Here is a 7,316-nt window from a genome sequence, read left to right as displayed (position 1 = left end):
CAAGCGGGCACCTGCTATCGTTGATTATACAGTAAATACGTTGTGAAATGAAACAAAAACACATCACAGTTAAAGATGTATTAGTATTGATTGATTCACATCGATATGAATGGATGACATGACTAACAAGTGGTGGGAAATTAATATGAAAGTATTTGTTCGGTGAATTAGCGCGTTCTGTCCAAACAGTCGCAGTCAACGTTTTTGTCAACACTGGCACCACATAAGTATCGTAATTTGAACGTCCTTATACGTTTTTAAGGAGGGGTTGTAAAGGTACTCATATCTTCGGACCTCTTCTGTTATGTTTGTTCATAGTCAACAAGAATAAGCTTGTGAGACAGTCTGCAGGATATTCATAAAGTATGTTAGTATGTACAGTTGAGACAACGTATCGTCTCTTTCGTCTTCCGGGTCACGACCTGGCAGGGAGGGAGGGAGGAGGGCGGCGGGATCTCAAGCATGCGCAAAGACGCAAAGTCCAGTTCCTTATCCAATTCACCGTTACATGCCGCAATAGTCGAACTATCAACTGGATCGGATCGAGTTATCCAGGGGTGTTAGTCCGACTATGTGCGGTCCGACTACGATCCGACTAAGGTGCTTACATGAAACGGATAATGCGATTTCAGTCCGACTAAGGCAGTTATTCGAATCCATGTAACCACGGTCACTGCATCCCTGTTCTCTTGCCTGAAAGCCCTAAATCCTACTGGAAGGTCATACACAGTCCCTTCATTGGAAAGCAGTCTTTGTGTATGTGTGTGTGTGTGTGTGTGTGTGTGTGTGTGTGTGCGCGTGTGTGTGCGCGTGTGTGTGCGTGTGTGTGTGCGTGTGTGTGTGTGTGTGTGTGTGTGTGTGCGTGCGTGCGTGCGTGCGTGTGTGCGTGCGTGCGTGCGTGTGTGTGTGTGTGTGTGTGTAGGGGGCTGGAGGGCTGGGGTAGGGGGCTATGTATCCTCCATTTGAGACCATACACCTCTGAGGTTGTGTCGTCACTTTATGGACTTCTGTGTCAAAGCCATTCTCTGTGGGAAAATAACACAGGGATTTGGAGTAATCTCACCTGGCAAATTCTGTCGGTAACAAAGTACTCTGAAATGCTCCCGTTCTTACCAACATACTTTTATTATCTGACCTTGAGTGGATGCTGTGATCTTCTGTGCTGTTAAGAGGGTAAACTGAGATTTTTGCTACATGGAAGCTTACCGAAGCTAACTACTCCGCGCACACCCAGGATGTCACGGTTCTGGAGAAAATGAGGGGGGTTTTTGCCATTGTCTGTAGCATAAAAAGTGCAGGTAGTGACCAGAGGTATGTATTTAGTTTAGTTTTACCCATATGTATTTCATTTGGGATTCTATGAGATTATTATTATGAGATGAGATTTTTTTTCTTTACAATAGGCTTCCAAAAAGCGCCCTCATACTACGCTTTTTGGAGGTTTCAAGAAGAATGCTCTACCTACTTTGCCTGTGTTGCCGTAGAACCATGGACTCCTGCAGGGGAGTGCAGGACACACTGGGAGATTCCACTGTGTTGTAATGATCTCCTCGTCTGACGGGCACCAGCCAGTTCATATGTAGAGTTATTCACCGTCCCAGGATTATCATCCTCATCAAAAATAGAGATTATGTACTGCAAACACTCCAAAGATGGGAAGACATGAGAAAAGAGATGAACTGAGACAGATTAAATGTAACTTGCATTGTTCTCCAACCTGTAAATGCATACCTAATTGTTTGTGTGTGTGTGTGTGTGTGTGTGTGTGTGTGTGTGAGAGAGAGAGAGGTGGTAGTTGTGACTTTATGCTAAAACATTCAGCCATGCTAATGTCCTAGATGAAGGCTCGAGAGCGTTAAACCGTTTCAGATTTGAGTGTGTGTGTGTGTGTGTGTGTGAGTGTGTGTGAGCGTTAAACCGTTTCAGATTTGAGTGCCTAAAGGCAAAGGAATACATTTGTGTTAGAAATAAGACTTTCATTTCGAAAACAGAATCAGACACGTATTCTACAACCAGGCTTTCAATTTATAACACAGTACAAACAGCTCAGGACAGATGCAGTAGAGAAGACAAAAAAAAGAACTTGATAACAGAATAACATATTTTATACTGTGCAGAAAACAGGAGGGGTTTTAACCCTACTATGCATCCCACCTAAAGGTGTGTCTAATTCAAATGAGAAACACCATAAAAACGACAGGTTTGTCAGACATTACCCATGCATCATTGCAGAATAAGGTGAAGAAACAGGAAGACTTGCACCCAGTGGTCAGACACAAGGAGCGGTGGCATCAGGAATGTGCACTCCACATATCTGGAGAAGTGGAGGTCAGGTTCAGATCCACCCATGCTCCTAGGAAAGCAACTTTGTATATTTGTAACATCTTCACTCTTAGGGCTCTGATTCAGTCTCAGAAACAGAAATCTATCTAAGTGCACAACGGTGTCAGTCATGCTAACATCAGTAAAGAGAAAAAGACGGACTGTGAAAATATGGATGATTCTACAATGCATTTAGTAGACAAAGCAGAACGACACAACACAGATCTGCTTGTCTATTAAAGTGCACCCACATGACCTTCAAAAGAAATTACATATTTTGTATAATTATTTAACACTGCTCTTCATTTGACTCATGCAGCTTTAACTTATAGAACATAAATAATCAGTAGGCTAGTGATATGGGCCAGTGTCTGCACTCTGGTTGACCTTTTGACCTTCAAACGCAAAGACAAAGCTTTACGCTGGGGAATGTTTACGTTTATGTTTATGTTTATTCATGTGTTTATTAATGTGACAGGGAAGAGACCACTGTCTTGTATTTCAAAGTCCCTCAAGGTGTGAAGGCAACTCCAGTGTCACAAAATTCTTCCCAGAGAAAACTGTTCCAGAAAAGAGGGACTCTCCAGAGTGTGTGTAGGTTTTGAAGCCTCAAATTTTATTTGCATTTCTACACAGTTGAAAAAAATAAGAGAATTCTGGGATATCCCTGTCAATACATTTTACTTTGGAAACGAAATACACACAAAGTTACGCCTCTGCAGGGCTATGTCATATTAAAACGTCAAAAGACAATCTTCAAAAAACAGGCTTTGATTTTGGATCAGTTGTTATATATTTCATTATTGTATAGCATAATATGAAATGTTATTTCAGTAAATATTTGAAAAATTGATGAAAATATTGTCAGGACATATCATGCACAAACTGAGCAGCTCTCTTGGAAAGTTAGATTTCATTTCACATACATCGTTTCGCATACATATAAAGTTATAGTGTGACAACCCAAATCATTGTTCTCCAAACCTGCACATGCATACCTAATTGTGTGTGTGTGTGTGTGTGTGTGTGTGTGTGTGTGTGTGTGTCAAAGAGAGAGAGAGAGAGAGAGAGAGAGAGAGAGAGAGAATGACAGTGTGAAGTAGTAACTGTGTCTTTATGCTATAACATTCAGCCATGCAGCTCCTTAACGTCCCAGATGAACTGGAGAGGGAGGTTCCTCATCCTCTCCTGGTAGACCTGGTCAAAGCGCTCACTCTGCGCCACCGTCAGAGAGTTCCTCCAGTCCCCAATGGTTCCTGTGTTTGAAAAAAGGGAGTGAAATGTAGGGAAGTATTTTATCATTAAGAAACTCTATACAGAAGACAGAATAATCAAACAAGTGGTTCAGGCACTGGGCTCTGTAAAGACAATTTCATTGTTTTGCCACTATATGAATAAAATTGAATTGAATTGAATTGAATTGAATTGAATTGAATTGAATTGAATTGAATTGAATTGAATTGAATTGATTTGAATTGAATTGAACTGAACTGAATTGAACATGGTCACCTTACCTTTCCGCATAAAGGTGCCTTTGCTCAAGTCCAATATGTCCCTTGGAATAGTGGGTTCATAGTTTGCTTTAGGGTCAGTCTTCATGTTCTTAAACGTGACCCGTTCCATGATCTTGTCAACGTCCACATCAGACAAACTCTTCCCAACAAACTTGCTGACATTCATGACCACCGATCTCAGATTCTAGTCAGTGAAAAGGACAAAAAGAGACTGAGAGAGGGAAAGAGACAGATAGCTAGGTATGTAAAGAAGTAAGGTACATTTGATTAGTCCGCACACTTCCACTATCATACTCCAGACACCAGTGGGCAATGGCCTGCTTCTTAATTATTTTAGGCTACAGGTGTGAGACCTGGTGTGTAATTGGGTGGCTAACATGATTTCCTGAAGACCCTTTAGTTTGTTTATGACTGAGTATACAGTACATAGAATGTGGTATTATATATATATATATATATATATATATAATATAAATATAGTGTAAATTAGAATGTGGCACCAAAGATCACCAACAATCTTGAAGCATGTGCCCCTGTATCTGAATGACTGAAAGCTGAAGCTTTCGAGCCTGGTTAGTGAAAGCAGATGTTCTCTTACCATGATCATCTCTTCATAGCTCACGAACAGTATGTTGTATTTGTCTTTGTTGTTAAACCATCCCTTTATATGATCAAACCAGCATCCACCTAAGACTGAATGGCAACACAAATGGAACCATGAAACAATAACGCAAAAATGATTCAAAAGTTAACAATTTTATGTTAATGTCGGAAATGCAAAAAAAAGTTTATTTTCCTTACTTCTACCAGTCTCTATAATGTTTGCCATTTTTGAGAAGTGAAAGTACGACATCAGAACATCTTTAGGGTTCCTCATGACATAAATGACCTAGTGGTCAAACATAAACATTACAAAATTGAACATTACAATTGAGTATAGATGTATCTATGTATATGATATCTATATTAATTAACTTTTTCATTTGGTTTCCATTCAATTTCATTTTTTTGTCATGGGATTCAATTGGTTTTACCCATCCATGTTAGATTTTATAAAGTAGATGTTTTTTTGCATTAGCTTATTATTTCATTATAACAAGACCTACCAGTAGCCATCATACTACATCATACCAAAGCCATCATACTTTAGCCTAACTTTTTGGAGCTTTCAACGCTTATGTTCTACCTACCTTGCCTTTGTTGCTCTGTAGTCTCCGCGGAACCATGTGTTCTTGCAGATGAGTGCAGAACATCCTGGGAGATTTCCTTGTGTTGTTATTCAACACCTGGTTGGACGTACTCCAGCCAGGGAACACATTTGTATGTAGCCTTATCCAACATCTCAGGATGATCATCCTCATAAAGAATGGAGATTAGGTACTGCAATCTAAATTGTACCTGACGTGTACATTGTGAATAAAGAGAGACCGTATGGGTATGGTTTAACTGCATAAACACAAAGGATGTGATGAATTTTAAATGATATCTTGTAGCGTGCAATGGCATTTCCTGGACACCATATAAGTGGGTTTGTTCCCATGATGCTTTGCGTGTTGCCTGGAGTTGTTAATTACGTATGTGGTTAATGTTAAATTTGGAATGTGGATCGTGTTTTCCTTTTGCATATAATGTCAGCGTACTACTGCTATCATTTTGTTTATGTTATGTTGTTAATACCCCACTTGCTTTAGTGTATCTATCCCACGTCAATGTGAGTGAGTGCAGGCAGTGTTACCCTCGTGTATGAGATCTGCTGTTGAGCTGTAGATCTGTGTGGTTATTTAACGTGCTCTGGGTGGTATCGTGCATGGTGCCACAATATGATTGCTACAAGAGCGCTACAAGAGTACCACAAGAGCAACACTTGATGTTTTCATTATTGTCTCAGTTGATTGATGGCGTTCAATTCAAAATATTCTAATTTCCATTGACTTCCAGTTGGGAGTTCACATGTCAGATTAAAACACGTTTACTTAGCAATTCTGTTTCTGAATTTAAGTATTTGTCCACTTTGAAGATACACAGAAATAAAATGTGACAAAAACAGCCTTACCAGATTTGGGGAACGTGACAATGAATATGTCATCGTCTCTTATTTGAAAGCTCTCCAAACTGTCCAAGGTCTCGAGCATTCCAACTACTCCACTGTCAAAGTTGCGTAGGGAGAAAACAGCTCCCTTGTATGAAAACATCGATTCCCCCGAGAAGTGTGTACTCCTGCTGTGCCATCACGCTTTGGTCAGATGAACGGAGTTGCTAAATGTGACCACATAAATACAGATTAACCTTATATGTACTATGGAGAGCAAAGTCTCCTTTTTGATATGGGGGGAGGGCAACTTCAAATTGCTCTCTCCAATGACAAATGAATGCATTCATTCATTCAACTGGTTGTAAAACTAGGCTTTTATTTTGCAAGACAGTAAAAATAGCTCAAGAGAGATGCAGAAAAAACGCTTGGAAAACGGTACATATTATTGTCACTTACTGTACTGTTTGTGTTTCTCTGTGTGTGAGAGGCAGTCGTGATTTGTGACGTCCTTGAACAGCCTGAGGCCTGGAGCCTAGCGTGGTTAGTCTTGTGGTAACTGTCTGAATGAGGAGGAACATACCCCCACCACCACACACACATCCGTTGAACATGAGTTCACCGTCATATGATTTTCATTGCAAATTTTGAGATTGTTGCATTTTTGTATCAACACCAGAGACTGTGATACGTTCAGTAACACTTTATTTGAATGGGTGTGCATGAGACTGACAGTCCTGTCATAACCATGACAAGACAACTGTCATGAACATAAAGGAGTCCTCGTGAATGTTGATGACTGTTTTTCATTAAGTGTCCTTCTGTAAATTACCTCATTTCTAATGTGAAGGTGAAATTGTTTGGGATGTCTTTCTTATGACACCTGTACCGCTGTAGCTGTGGTCACCATTTGTCAATTTGTATCAGTTTTCATGGGCACAGTCTCTTGTCAGCTTAGGTAATCACCTCACAACAGTATCAATATTCTGCACTGCCTCAGTTTCTCAGTGCTGCTCAGTCTCAGTACTGTCCTCCTCCTCCATACAATGTGGCACTATGTGGCAGATCACCACTAGTTTGTCATTAATCAAGGACCCAAAATGTTTTACTATCATGTACCGCGTTCCAACAAATTAAACTTTTAGTATGATGCCAGTTGTAGTCATGCACTGAGACAGTACCTCTTACCTGAACGGCCTGTGTGTGCGATAAGAGTAACGGGCTATCAGTAGTGCCGCACGCCCATACACACATACACACACAGACACGCATGCACTCAATCATGTCTGGTTAACTCCAGTCCACTAGGGAGCAGCGAGGGGTCATTGAAGGCACTCGGCAAGGCAGGGATAAGAGAAGGAATGTGGGAGCTTGTGTTTGAACTCCATGCTTTTGACACCTGCTTTTGTCCTTCACTTCTTAAGTGTAAAGGACCTGTTTGTACTAGCCCA

General features: G+C 40.6%; 1 pseudogene; it reads right to left on the bottom strand.

Moving 5' to 3' along the window:
- Positions 1–2,754: 2,754 nt before the first annotated feature.
- LOC105900237 lies at positions 2,755–6,441 on the bottom strand (annotated as a pseudogene).
- Between the last annotated feature and the right edge of the window lie 875 nt (positions 6,442–7,316).

Source organism: Clupea harengus, chromosome 24 (genome assembly GCF_900700415.2).
Source record: "Clupea harengus chromosome 24, Ch_v2.0.2, whole genome shotgun sequence".
Taxonomy (NCBI): domain Eukaryota; kingdom Metazoa; phylum Chordata; class Actinopteri; order Clupeiformes; family Clupeidae; genus Clupea; species Clupea harengus.
This window is presented reverse-complemented; position numbering and strand designations above follow the sequence as displayed.